General features: G+C 46.7%; 1 protein-coding gene and 1 long non-coding RNA gene across 4 annotated transcripts in view; one reads left to right on the top strand and one right to left on the bottom strand.

Annotated features, from left to right (window-relative positions):
- The window catches only part of ARMH4 (armadillo like helical domain containing 4), a 114,149-nt gene that overhangs the window by 49,281 nt on the left and 49,740 nt on the right, over nt 1-15,128 (top strand). The gene's annotated exons all lie outside the window — the stretch shown is intronic.
- LOC142502284 (uncharacterized) overlaps nt 6,674-15,128 on the bottom strand; it is a 17,422-nt gene continuing 8,967 nt past the window's right edge. The window contains exon 3 of the long non-coding RNA XR_012803714.1: nt 6,674-7,863. This is a non-coding gene — a long non-coding RNA (uncharacterized LOC142502284). The remainder of the gene's footprint in view (nt 7,864-15,128) is intronic.

Genomic DNA, 15,128 nt, shown 5'->3' with positions numbered 1-15,128 from the left:
GGGGAGGGGCGAGCTTTAAACCCTGGGAGGGAGGAGTCACTAACCTCAAACAGCTGAGACCAGCTGGACAAAGTAAACAAACACACAGATACCCAGCAAGCTCTCAGAAACCCCCCCCCACAATTACCACAAAATATATATATGTAGCCATGTATAAAATTGGTGTACATATCTCCCTCATGCTGTGCAGTAACTCCTGTTAAGAGGTAGGGTTGCCAGTAGTCATCATGGAGGTTTGCCCTCAACCCCTGTGATGTGTAAGATAGTAGCAAAGGAAGTGACAGCATGCTCTGTGTCCACTATTAGTGACACAGAGGTGGGTCTTTCTGGAAGCTGATATATTGCACAGCACTTCCTAAAGTTAGTTGTTCAAGTGTCTGCAACAGTGTTGCAGTGTGGGAGATGAGATCCAGACAGTGCTGGTGTCTGATGCAAGAGCTGTGAGGCTGTGCAGCTCAAGTGGCAGAGAGACAAGCTGCTTACACACTGTGTCCAGGGATCTGGCACATGGTCTCCCTTAGGGGAGAGGTGGAATAACCAAGCAGGTTAGAATGGAGGAGTAGAAGGAACCTTCCTCAAGATGGTCAGCCTGACAATGTGCGGCTAAGTATGGCCGCGATGAGGGGCAGTCTGCCAGAGGAGATGACATTAAAGATGCCCTGGTTCAAAAGATCCCTTCTGTGTGAGAGTGAAGTTATTCAACAGAAGGATGCACCAGGAGGGAGTTCCCCATCAGATGCTTCCCCTGCTGCCGCAGAGATCCTGATGGGGTGGAGGCACTGTACCGAATGTGAGTAGGACTCAGAACACTACCTCAGACGCCTGTCATGGTGATATTCCCCATACCAACCCAGCGGGAGACTCAGGACTCCTGTTACCAGCAGGTGCACCACATCACACAGACATGCAATGGGGGCCGATTAGACCAAAGGGGCCAATCTGAGATTGGGTGGGGGCCCAAGAACCGTTACAGATATATGTATATAAAAGTGTCAAAAGGGGTGCTACTGGGCGTGACTAATTGTATAAAACAAGAAACTAAGAAGTCCAGAGCAACATCCAATGTGACAAAAATACACAGTGTATCTGTAGATGCCAAATCTAGTGATGAAATAACCGGCTGTAAAGTTGGAGCGTTCTCGGGGATAAATAACATTCTGTAAGGGAATAGAATAAACAGCATCCATCCGTCTAGGTGAAGTGTGTGCAATCCTCACATTCAATCAGGTGTTGCTACCTGCAGCAGTAAAAGAGAATCATACTTTCCTTCTAAGAGAGGCGATGCCGGATAGAATTGATTGTCCTTAAGATTGGGATTTATGGAAGAGCTGATGTCGGTTTTTTTGCAGCTTTATTTGTGTGCAATGTTTAATAGTCCATCTCTGCTTCGGAGATCTAAAGGATGTGTGCATTCCCCTGCTGGGTTGACTAACCGTGGAACTCCTGGAGGGACCAGCAACCTAGAAAGATTTAGAAAAGCAGTGCCATCTACTCAGCTGGCGTTAAAAACCCTCCTGTGCCGAGACGTCCAACACCACATTTTATGATCCACCCCTGTAGTGCAGAGGTTCATAACCACAATAGATCAATTTCTAGCGATCTGTAAGTTCATACCTGGATACACAAATAGCCATGGGAATGTTGATCTCAACCAGGAGTGTATGTGTGTGTGTATGTGTGTATATATATATATATATATATGTGTGTGTGTGTGTGTGTATGAAGAATAATTGGATGCGCAGAGAGTGAGAGTGATAGGAAGAGTGTTCTAACTATGCTGCCGCAATGTATTGGTTTTAACACAAAAACCCACAAATAATATAATTATATATACATCAGGCGCAATGAAAGAAACTGTTCTATATATAGTCTCTGTGAGGGTTTGACAAATAGATAATGTGGAAGAGCTGCAGATATAATAATCCTGATGTCGATCCTAAAAATAATAAAGAAAGGCCAACTCGGTGAAGTAACGTTTGATGTATTCTATAGCGCAAAAAGGGAAGGGCTACTTACAATGTATCAGATTTTTACAAGCATTGACTGGTAACAACTGAAAACTTCTTTATTACTCCTAGGATCGACATCAGGATTATTTATACCTGCTGCTCTTTCACATTATCTATTTGTCAAACCCTCACAGAGACTATATATATATATATATATATATATATATATATATATATATATATATAACTGTTTCTTTCATTGCGCCGTATGTATGTATGTATGTATGTATGTATGTAAACAAAAACAATGCTGCCTGGTGCACTCCAAAAGCATAACCTGTTATATAAGGGTTATAAAATGTGGGGTGCCAACAGAAACACTGGGATCCCAAAACAGTCCAAAACAGTATAGAAAAGTCAAACATCTGCAGCACACACCAAGATGATGTTGTCCAAAAAGGTGTTTCTTCTCACCATGTGAGGCAACCGAACACAGCAACAAGCTTGAAAATGACCCATAGTGATCCGAAACGTCGCTCAAACTGCTGTGTTCGGTTACGTCACATGGTGTGAATAAATACCTTTTTTGACAACATCATCTTGGTGAGTGCTGCAGATTTTTCTCATATATCCTTCCTATAGCACGCTGTTCCAAGCTTCCAGAATGTGAACGTCAATTACATAGCATCTCTGGAAGTAGGTATGTACTAAAGGTACCAGACCCCTGTAAGTTCCGGAAGATCAGGCCTGGCATGCTTCTGCCATTTCAATAAACGCGGAAGAAAAAAAAAGATGGCGGAGCACTGCGGTGAAAGAATTGTAAGGACTGGCAGCAAACGATAGAAAATGGTATCTAATGAGCACAAACGGGGAAAAAAACCGTGACTTGTTTCACGCTGTACCTGCTGCTTTATCAACGAGTTTTTATAAAGCGCCATGTACGGCGTGAAACGCATCAAAGGTTTTTATCTTCATATGTTCATATGTTCACCTTACAATTCTTTCACCGCAGTGCTCCGCCATCTTTACATTTCTTCGTCTTTGAAGTAGTCTGCAGAAGTTTGAGGAGAGATGAAGAGTATGAGACGGTTATTAGAATATTTGAGGTGAGCGTTAAACAGAGAAGGGGGGTGTGTGCGCCAGATCTGTGAGTGTTGATAAAAGTACAGACATAGCTTTGCTTGCCTAGAAGAAGTGCTGAGTTGTAACAGGACAGGAGAAAATCCGCAATATTTCCTCCATAGACTCTCTGAGGGGAGAGAACATGGCGTCTGGGTGAGTGTTAGAGTGGCAAGAGGTTATAGAAGTAGGAGAACATGCTGGAAGGATGCAGAAGGGAGTTTAGAGCTGAGGGAGGATTCCAGAGCTTGAAGATCTGTGGGGGGGGGGGCGGTGGAGAAGACAGGAGGTGTAGCGGGGGGCAGGGGGGTTGGAGGTGACATGAGGCGTTGCGTGAGGAGGAGACAGGAGTCGTTGCGTGAGGAGGAGACAGGAGGCGTTGCGTGAGGAGGAGACAGGAGGCGTATCGAGGGGAGGAGGCGTTGCGTGGGGAGGAGACGGGAGGCATTGCGTGGGGAGGAGATGGGAGGCGTTGCGTGGGGAGGAGACGGGAGGCGTAGCGGGGGTGGAAGAGACAGGAGGGCGTTGCGTGGGGAGGAGACAGGAGGCGTAGCGGGGAGAGGAGACAGGAGGCATAGCTGGGGGGGGGAAGATGGGAGTCACAGTGCGGGGAGGAGAGAAACAGGAGGCACAATGGGGGAAGGGGGAGGAGAGAGAAAGAGACAGGAGGCACAGCGGAAGACGAGTTTGAGACAGCAAAGTAGATTAGGTGATGGTCCGAGAGCAGAAAACGGGAGATAGAGAAGACAATACCTTTTTAATAACTGCAATGTGACTATGCCCAATTGTGGTTGTCACAGGAGACCAGTACAGTACTTTTACACCGAAACCACTGGGATCACTAGCACCAGACAGGAAAAGGTTGTTGAATAAAATGAGGTTTATTCTGGCACGCCAGCAGACAAATCAAAGTTGCACAAAATACAATACCAACTGGGGGCCTGGGGAGTAGACTCTAGCCTCGCTAGGTGCACAGGCCAGCTTCAAGAAGGCTTGCCCTGTCCGCTTCTCGTCCAGGATGTCAGAGTGCTGATCACACAGCAGCAACTCTGACATGTATCTCCATCTGGTCACAGTCAAGATCCAAACTGCTTCACAGAATGTCTCTCAGATAGTCTCCCTGGTCTCTCCCTCTGATAGTCTATTTAATGCTCTGATCAGCAGTGCCTCTTATATAGCCCTCTGTTGCTATCCTTTACATGGGACAGAGGCTACTGGCCAATCAGAGCAGACCTGATTGTCCACTCTTTCACACTCACCAAAGGTCTTTAACACCTCCACACTCCCAGCCTTTGTCTCAATATACATTTCTCTACAGGAACCTCGGCTGATTAAATCACAGAGTCCCCTCCATAGAAATGTACACATGCAAATCACATTACAAGTCTGCTATCTGAGAAATGAGTATGTACAGTCACATAACCCAATTTACACGTTACAGGGCTGACTCCCAAATCACATCACAGAACAATGTTGATTCACTATGGAGTACCTTCTTACATCGTGCATTAAACATTCCCTGTTCTCCCCCAGATATTAAAGTACATTTGTCCCAAATAAGCCTTAAATAGGTGGGCAAGTTATATGGATTTAGGGGTAGCTAGCTGAGCCTCATCCCAGTTTTGTGATGCCAGCTACCCCTACTGTCACAGTGGTTAAAACCAAGTTTCAGAAATAGTAATGGAAAACTAATATTGAGCTTTAATGAATAACTCCTATTGTTTCTAACAGCATTTCCCATGTAAAATAAATTCATTGCTTTTGAATATGCTGTCGCTCCCTTCATTGACTTGTAAAACCTCCATTAGTTGTGCCTTCTAATTTAAATGCGAATAGTAATGAGACTTTTTTTCCCCCAAAGCAAAGCAGTAAAAATGATTGTAATTTCTTCATCTACAAACTCAATTGCTCAAAGGCACCTTGTAATTTTCTACAAGAACGAGTCGGCGGCTGAAAATGAATGCAAGAAATAGTAAACAAATCCGTCTTTATTTTCACTAATTATTTAGCAGAGCCGTGTTTCTCCTTTGCTTGCTGCTAACGGTATCCTATTTAGTACATATCACAGCAAAAGGGCAATATTCTGTAATATTCTCAAAGGTAAAAGATGTGCTGTCACTTTGCTAAATGCAAATGATCGTACATATATTCTGCATTTATAAGAAACAGCGATTCTTTGCACTCATTAACAATATATTAAACATGTGGTGATTGCGGCTTTAGTAAATGTGACTTCTGGAGGCACAACAATTATTTAGAATTGTTAGATTCTTAAAATGTGCCCGGATCCTGGGGAAGATCGGAGGAGAGGGGTGTAGTTGAGCTGTTGAGTTTAAATGCACAATTTAAAGCAGCAATACAGTGAGTCCTCGCTTACCGACGGATGCCTTATACGACGCCGCATAATGCAGTCCGCCGGACGCATTATCCGCCTGTTAACATGGACCCGCAATCTGATGGTCCGTTAACCGACGGCGGTTTGCAGGACGCATTCCGTCGGATAAGCGAGGACCGGCTGTGCTACTTTCTCCCCTTTTCTTTCTTATTATTTTTAGATGTGTAGCATGTGATAATGTATAATTCTACATTCTTACCTAAGCTGGCGATCGTTTGGTGCGCCTGTTCTAAATCTGTCAAGATCCTGATTTGTATACCTAACTAAAGGCCACCATCTAATTTTATGCTGCAGCTGATATTTAACATTATATTACTTAGTGTAACACATTATTGTTACAGCTTTTGGAGTAATAGACAGTCTGCTGTTTGGAACACAGCAATAGATCTGTTTGTGATACTTTGTTGCCAAAGGGGAGAGCTCAAAAAGGTGTGTCAGAGCCTGTTTCAAAAGAGGAAGTGGATATGACTTTCTAAATGGTTGCTGTAGCAACTAAAGGATGATCAGTACACACACAAAAAATCCATCATTAAAAATGGCATTAGGAGTTAAAAAAAATGTAGTCAGTACTATCTAATACTACAGAACTGATTTTTTTTTAAATTGGATTTTTCACGTTTCGCTGCTGTAAAGCAGCAGTCCAAGTTGCCAATTTAAAAACAAAACTCCGCCCCTTTAATGTGTGCATCAATACAATCCACACAATGATGAGTAATTAGCTAAGTTGACAATCGATCCGGTCTCCTGTGATCGATCGAAGATTCGGCTCGGGGGGTTCACTAAATGGCTGTCAGTGCAGCAGAAGAGAACCAAAGATGCAAAGTTCTGTGGGGAAGATCATGTGACCAGGTAGCCACTAGATACAATTGGGGCACTGCTAGAGAGGGCAGGGCTCAAAAAGGGGTGTGCCAGAGCCTGTTTCAGAAGAGGATGGGGATGTGACTTTGTAAATGGTTGCTATAGAAACAAAAAATGCTTGTTACAGTATAATACATTAAAAATGTCATGCATAGCTGTTTAAAAAAAATACTACAAGTATTTTCTAATAGTACAGAATTTATTTATTTAAAAAAAAAACACATGTAGGATATTGCTTGGACTGCAGCTTTAAACAACTAACACAAGCTTCTTTATGCATTGTGACAACTCGGCCACGTTGCAGGATCTTTGCTCTCACATTAAAGGTAGGAAGCATGAGAATCTGTTAGCAGGTTTATTCTTACAGGCATAAAACAAAGCAACTATAAAACATAATGCTTAGCTCCTCTCTGAGCACTAACTACACAGTACCCATCTTGCCCCTAACTATCCCGAGCAGCTACTGTACATTAAACAAACCTCAGGGATAACTGAATCACAGGCAGTGCAACAAAGCACACTAAATTGGCCTTACTTTAGTCTCCTGAGGAAAGTCCATCTCCTGTGCCAGACACATCCTCTGGGCAGCTTGACTTCCTCCTGGATAACCTCGTTCACGGCCGCAGAGTCCTGCAGCTCCCAGGTACAACCTTCTGTGCAGTCCTCACAGCCTCTTGACCTGTCTCTGCTGGTTTTGGAACAGGTAGCACTGACATGGAGCCACGTCCTGCCTTTCAAAGCCCTGCTCTGGAGCTAACTGTCCACATCCTAGCACAGCATACATCTAGGGTGTGGTCTGCCTCCCATCAGAGTGAGGAAGTTAACCCTTCACTCACTCACACCATATATACATTAGCTTATCATTTTGTTATTGGGTGATTTTATAATAATGATATTATCCTGTTTCTGTTCTGCCACGTGTAAGCCATTTATTATGAGCTTTACACTCCATGTATAATAATCAACAGAGCTCCTTTTCATTTATTATGCAACATATTTCAGTGTTACAGAATATTACCACATTTAATGGCATTATACATTTTAACAATAATATTTTCCTGTGAACCTGATGATCATTTTAGCCCAAACTGAACTTTAGCAAGACAATGGACCCCATCTGTATGCTGTAAAACAGTCTTCCCCATTCATATGGAATGTTCCTGATTAAGGGGAACATGGCTTCACAGCATATCGAATACTGACCAGTGCACATGCAGTATGGAAATGAACGCTCCTGTTGATAGTTCTGGTGAACATTGATGAGCCACCAGGAAAATGTCTCATCCCACACTTTGTTGTCTCTAGTGTCAACTACTGCATGTGTTGGTTGATGGCATGTTGGTCCCCCAAATTCAAGCTGTTCACTGCAGCCATTGATCTTCCTGACAGGGGTCCTCTTCAGCCCTCCTTTGCCTGTGAATGTGCATTCCTTCATAGGTTTCAACATACATTTGTACATTTTCTATGCTTCCATTCTTCTAGCAGATAAAATCGATGACTCCATGTCACTTGACTCTGGTTCACGGCATCCACCACGGTCGACTTGCAATGTACAAAAACATACATATCTAATGTGAATTTTAAGGAGCTACATAATCCACAGTGAAGTATCAAGTGTATGTTTTCTTGCTGCATACAATGTGTGTGTATATGTGTGTATATGTATATATATTGTGACAGAAACCAGGGGTTGGTAATAAACTCCATATACAGGGCTCCCAGGATACTGAACAGTTTCTGTCCTGTCTAAGCTGAACAGGGCAGCCTCGTGGTACAGGCACTCCATTCCACAGTTTGTCTGCTGCCTGTTTTCTGTCACCTGTCATGCTGATTAGAGTTCAGGTATATAAGACCTGTTTCCTGTTTCCTCTGAGCCCCGCCCAAGAGCCTGGAAGGCTGCTGAACTGCAGAGGGGTGAGAAAGCCTCTTTCCCAAATCGCTTCATTCATTCTGTTAGTTTGTCTAAAGACTGCAAAGGTACTTATTTTGTTGGTGGAAGTGGACAAGCCACTTCCAACTCTGAGTCAGGGACATCTAAGTTTAAGTTATCGCTCAGACGAGCAGCTTTTTGTTTGGCTTTGTTTTCTGTTTAAACTGTGGCAGTCTCAGTGCCTGGGACTGAATAAACCAGGCATAGCCTGTTTAAAGGAACAGTACGTGACGTCACATCATTTAACCTACCCTAAAAGACCGTGTTCTAACAGTCCCGGACAGACGGCGGAGCCCCGGAGTAAGCCGTTTGTCACATATGGTGGAGAATGCGGGCAGAACACTGAAAGGTCTGGGGGTTAAAGAACTTTAAAAAAAAAAAAAAAAAAGAAAAAAAAAAAAAGAAGGTTTTTTTTTTCTCTCTCTCCAAACAAGATGGAAGACGTGGTGAGTGCGCTGGTACGCAATGTCGCTGTCCAGAAAGACGCGAATGAAGCCCAGCAACAGGCGAGTGAAACCCAGCGACAGCTGTTAATAGCCCAGCAAGAGACTAATGCAAACCAGCAAGAGACAAACCGCCTGCTGAGAGAGGAGCAAAAGCGGTTCGCTCAGGGCTTACAGCAGGAACTCGAGATCCTGAGGGGGACTATCAGTAACCTTCCACTGGCAGAGGCAGCCCCAGTTCCGAAAATGACCAGGGCAAGCCACTACCTTCAGAAGATGGGACCCTCGGATGATGTGGAAGCCTATCTTCTCACGTTTGAACGCACGGCACAGAGAGAGGGATGGCCAGAAGCTGAGTGGGCTGGTCTAATCGCACCCTTCCTAAGCGGCGAACCCCAGAAGGCTTACTTTGATCTAGAGCCAGCCGAAGCTAACGTCTATGCAAAATTGAAGTTCGAGATCCTCGCCCGCCTCGGCGTAACCACGGCTGTTCGTGCCCAAAGGTTTCACGCATGGTCCTTCACGATGGATAAAGCCACCCGAAGCCAGATGTATGACCTCATCCACCTCGCCCGGAAGTGGCTACAACCCGAGATCAACTCAGCAAGCCACATCGTGGAACGGTTGGTCATGGACCAGTTCTTGAGGAAACTTCCCTCTGCCTTACGCCGTTGGGTCAGTCGGAGTGACCCCCACAATGCGGATGAGCTTGTGGCCCTTGTAGAAAGGTACAGTGCAGCAGAAGAGCACCCGCAACCCACAGTCGTGGAGCAACCCCACTATCCGAGGTTCCAGGACTCTTCCAGAGACGGTAAAAGGGTACCGGGGTTAAGGGGCACTGAAGAGCGACGACCACCTTCACGCCGCTCCAGCAACAGTGGTTCGCACACTAAGGGCAATAGCCAACATGGGGAGCCGGGAAAAGGCTCTAAGTGGGACACAGACTATGTACCTAAATGTGTAAATTGTCATGAGAGGGGCCACACAGCAAAAATCTGCCCACTAAATGATGAGCCCATGCAATGCAACAGCGTGGAACCTTATTCGCTGTTGTCCCAATGTATGGGCCCTAGCCCAGAGGACCCCTTGAATAACCATCTGTGGGCATTTGTAAAGGTTAATGGTAAGAGGGTTCGGGCACTTCTTGACTCTGGGAGTATGGTCACACTAGTGTCCGAATACCTATTGCCCATTAAGAAGAAACAGGTAAACAGTTCACAAAGAGTGGCAATTTGTTGTATACATGGGGATAATCATGAATATTCCACTGTTGATGTTTTTTTTGAAACAGAATTTGGTTCTTTAGATTTCAAGGTGGGTGTTGTACCCAAACTGGCACATGATGTGTTAATAGGGACCGACTTTCCCCATTTTCTAAAAATGTGGTCCCCAGCTCAGAATAGCGCCCAGAGTTCAATAGCAGACCATAACGAAGTGTTAGAAGAAACAAATCCTTTCCCTTTTTCAGAAATGGAGGTTGACGAGGGCCCAAATAAGAAGGGGGAAAAGGAGGAGTGCTGTGAAATTCCCTTCCCCATCACTACTTTGGTAGGGAATACCCCAAATCAAGATGTTGATCAGGCACTTACCACCCCAGTACAGGATAAGACCCTCGCTGACCTAGAGGTCAGTCCTGGGAGTTTTAAGAAGGCCCAGTGGGAGGACCCCACATTAGCGGTAGCAAGGGGAAATATACGGGACCAGAATAGTACTCATGGCCAACCAGATAGGTCACTTGCTTACCCCTACTTCGAGGTAGAGAACGACCTAGTATATCGGGTTGATAAAAGAAAATCAGTTACAACTAAACAATTGTTGGTACCACGGACATTCCGTAACGTAGTATTACACCTCGCACATAGTCATCCATTGGGGGGACACCTAGGGGTGGAAAAGACAAAAGAAAAGGTTCTCCGAAGCTTTTATTGGCCTGGGGTTCTGGCAGAAATTACAAACTATTGTTCCTCATGCCCAGAATGTCAGATCACCGCCCCGTTCAAAGCATACCGCAGCCCATTGGTACCCCTTCCCATAATAGAGGTACCATTTGACCGGATTGCTATGGATCTAGTAGGACCCCTAATAAAGTCTGCTAGGGGACATCAGCATATATTGGTAATATTAGATTATGCTACCCGATATCCGGAGGCAGTTCCCCTACGTAGCACCTCTGCTAAAAACATAGCAAAAGAGTTAGTACTTCTGTTTTCCCGGGTCGGAATTCCTAAAGAGATCTTATCTGACCAGGGAACACCATTTATGTCCCAAGTAACAAAAGAGCTATGTAAACTCCTAAAAATCAAGCATCTCAGAACCTCAGTCTATCATCCACAAACAGATGGTTTAGTGGAAAGGTTCAATAAAACCTTAAAGAGCATGTTACGCCGGGCGGTCGATAAGGATGGGAAAAACTGGGACTGTTTGTTACCATACCTGTTATTTGCCATTAGGGAAGTTCCCCAGTCATCCACAGGCTTCTCCCCGTTTGAACTATTGTATGGCCGACATCCAAGGGGCTTACTGGATATAGCCAAAGAAACTTGGGAACACGAGGTTACCCCTTACAGAAGTGTAATAGAGCATGTTGCCCAAATGCAGGACCGCATTGCTGCAGTCCTACCCATAGTGAGGGAACACATGGAGAAAGCTCAAGAAGCACAAAGGAATACGTATAATAAGGGTGCTAGGGTCAGAATTTTTTTTCCAGGTGATAGGGTACTAGTTCTGGTTCCCACCGTGGAGAGTAAATTCCTTGCTAAATGGCATGGGCCATATGAGGTCTTGGAAAGAGTGGGAGAAGTAAATTATAGGGTAAGGCAGCCAGGTAGGAGGAAACCTGAGCAAATTTACCATATAAACCTACTCAAGCCCTGGAAAGATAGAGAGGTCTTGTTAACCCTAGTACCCCCAGGTCCGTCAGAGAATCAAGAAACTGACCCAGAGGTTAGCATAGCTGAAACACTGTCCGTGCATCAGAAACGAGAGGTCCAGAGTTTAGTGAGAAGGAACAAAGAAATCTTCTCTACACAGCCAGGTAAAACTAACGTAATTAAACATGACATAGTCTCTGAACCGGGGGTCCGAGTTAACCTTAAACCGTACCGAATCCCAGAGGCCAAGAGAGAGGCTATAAGTTTAGAGGTTAAAAAAATGCTAAAACTAGGCGTAATTGAGGAATCCCAAAGTGGGTGGAACAGCCCTATAGTTTTAGTCCCAAAGCCAGACGGTACAACAAGGTTTTGTAATGACTACCGGAAACTAAACGCGGTGTCAAAATTTGATACTTATCCTATGCCCAGGGTGGATGAACTTGTAGAGAGACTGGGCAAAGCCCGATATCTCACAACCCTAGACCTAACAAAAGGGTACTGGCAGGTTCCCCTCACAGAAAGGGCAAAAGAAAAAACAGCCTTCTCAACCCCAGACGGCCTCTTTCAATATAAGGTGCTGCCTTTTGGCTTACATGGAGCTCCCGCCACATTCCAAAGAATGATGGATAAAATTTTAAAACCACATGTTCGGTACGCTGCCGCCTACCTGGATGATGTGGTAATCCATAGTGAAGATTGGCAGTCCCACCTTCCAAAGGTCCAAGCTGTGCTCGACGCAGTTCGGTCTGCTGGACTAACTGCTAACCCCGCTAAATGCACTATTGGTCTGGAGGAGGCCAAGTATCTGGGGTATTCTATTGGTAGAGGTTTACTCAAACCACAAACACTCAAAGTAGAGGCGATACAAAATTGGCCAAGGCCAGTCACAAAAAAACAAGTAAGGACCTTTTTGGGGTTAATTGGCTACTATAGGAGGTTTATTCCCAATTTTGCAACTAAGGCAACCCCACTAACCGACCTCACAAAAGCAAGAGGACCGCTAATGGTAAAGTGGTCCCCCGAAGCCGAACAGGCCTTTAGAAGCCTGAAAGAAGCTCTCTGTGCCCAACCAGTGTTGGTCACACCTGACTTCTCCAAAGAGTTCGTAGTCCAAACCGACGCATCTGAGGTAGGGCTGGGGGCGGTACTCTCCCAGGAGTCTCAAGGGGAGGAGCACCCCATCCTTTATTTAAGTAGGAAACTAAATCCCCAGGAGAAAAATTACTCCATAGTCGAGAAAGAGTGTCTCGCAATAAAGTGGGCTGTAGAGACACTCAAGTATTATCTGTTGGGGAGAAAGTTCCGATTGGTCACAGATCATGCACCCCTTACCTGGATGTGTCAAAATAGGGAGAAGAACGCTAGGGTGACCAGGTGGTTCCTAAGCCTACAGCCCTTTAAATTTTCTGTGGAACACAGGTCGGGGCACAAACATGGCAATGCCGACGGGTTGTCAAGGATGCACTCCCTAATATCCATGGTCGCTCACCCCTCGAGGTCTGAGCTGGGGGGGAGGATATGTGACAGAAACCAGGGGTTGGTAATAAACTCCATATACAGGGCTCCCAGGATACTGAACAGTTTCTGTCCTGTCTAAGCTGAACAGGGCAGCCTCGTGGTACAGGCACTCCATTCCACAGTTTGTCTGCTGCCTGTTTTCTGTCACCTGTCATGCTGATTAGAGTTCAGGTATATAAGACCTGTTTCCTGTTTCCTCTGAGCCCCGCCCAAGAGCCTGGAAGGCTGCTGAACTGCAGAGGGGTGAGAAAGCCTCTTTCCCAAATCGCTTCATTCATTCTGTTAGTTTGTCTAAAGACTGCAAAGGTACTTATTTTGTTGGTGGAAGTGGACAAGCCACTTCCAACTCTGAGTCAGGGACATCTAAGTTTAAGTTATCGCTCAGACGAGCAGCTTTTTGTTTGGCTTTGTTTTCTGTTTAAACTGTGGCAGTCTCAGTGCCTGGGACTGAATAAACCAGGCATAGCCTGTTTAAAGGAACAGTACGTGACGTCACATCATTTAACCTACCCTAAAAGACCGTGTTCTAACAGTCCCGGACAGACGGCGGAGCCCCGGAGTAAGCCGTTTGTCACAATATATATATATATATATATATATATATATATATATATACTAGCTGAGAGACCCGGCGTTGCCCGGGATGTAAATGCGTAATAGGTAGTATTATTTATAAATGGTGGAACAATAAGTGAGTATTTGTTGTAAAGGTTGGATAATAATGTTGAAAAGAAAGATGGAATAAAATGTAATACGATGTTGTATAAAAATGGTTTATTGTAAACACACCACAGTAATATGTATATTTTGGTGACATAAGTGATGTGAAAATGTGAGGCGTGTGTCCTGCTAGGGTGTGAGCGTGTGTGAGGCGGCGGGTGGGTGTTCAGTACAGGTGGCGCGTGGGTAGTGAGTGCTGGCTGTGGGTCGGGGTCCTGCTAGGGTGTGAGGCGGCGGGTGTGTGGCGAGTGCAGGTGACAGCTGGTCAGTGATATTGTTGCGTAGGGGCAGGATGCGGCAGGTGTGTGTCGAGTGTGTGGGGTGGGTGAGAGGCGGCGGGTGTGTGTCGAGTGTGGCAGGTCTGTTTAGTGCGTGCGGCGGCTGTGTGGCGCGGGGATGTGAGCGGTGGGCGGGTGAAAGGCAGAAGTGCGGGTGGGCGAAAGGCAGAGGCGGGAGGGCGGACGAAAGGCGTTGAAGGAGGGGAGGTGAGGTCGGAGGGGTGGTGGGGGGTGGTGAGGGGAGGTGAAGGGGGGCGGAGGGGAGGTCGGAGGGGAGGTGAGGATGGGTGGTGAGGGGGGGTGGTGGGGGATGGTGAGGGGAGGTGAAGGGGGGGCGGAGGGGAGGTGAAGGGGGGGCGGAGGGGAGGTGAAGGGGGGGTGAGGGGAGGTGAAGGAGGGGTGAGGGGAGGTGAAGGGGGAGAGGTGAAGGGGGGGTGACGGGAGGTGGAGGGGGTTGCCGGGAGGTGAAGGGAGGGGGGGGGGGTGACAGGAGGTGAAGGGAGGGGGGGGGTGACAGGAGGGGAGTGACAGGAGGCGCAGGGGGGGGGGTGGTGACAGGAGGTGAAGGGGGGGTGAAGGGAGGAAGGGAAGGGGGAGGTGGAGGAGAGGAAGGGGGAAGAGGGAGGAGGGGAGGGGGGGAGGTGGGGGAAAGGGTGAAGGGGGGAGGTGGGGGAAAGGGTGAAGGGGGGGAGGGGTGAAGGGGGAAAGGGGGTAAAGGTGGGGAGGGGGAAAGGGGGTAAAGGTGGGGAGGGGAAAAGGGGGGAAAGGTGGGGGAGGAGGGAAAGGGGGGTGGAGGGGGAAAGAGGGGTGGAGGGGGGAAAGAGGGGTGGAGGGGGGGAAGAGGGGAGAGGGGGGATGGGGAAAGGGGGGAGGTGGAGGAGGGTAAGGGGGGAGGTGAGGAGGGTAAGGGGGGAGGTGAGGAGGGTAAGGGGGGAGGTGAGGAGGGTAAGGGGGGAGGTGAGGAGGGGAAGGGGGGAGGTGGAGGAGGGGAAGGGGGAGGTGGAGGAGGGGGAGGTGGAGGAGGGGAAGGGGGGAGGTGGAGGAAGGG

This window comes from Ascaphus truei, chromosome 9 (assembly GCF_040206685.1).
Source record: "Ascaphus truei isolate aAscTru1 chromosome 9, aAscTru1.hap1, whole genome shotgun sequence".
Lineage (NCBI taxonomy): Eukaryota > Metazoa > Chordata > Amphibia > Anura > Ascaphidae > Ascaphus > Ascaphus truei.
The sequence above is the reverse complement of the archived record's forward strand: the minus strand, read 5'-3'. Positions and strand labels throughout refer to the sequence as shown.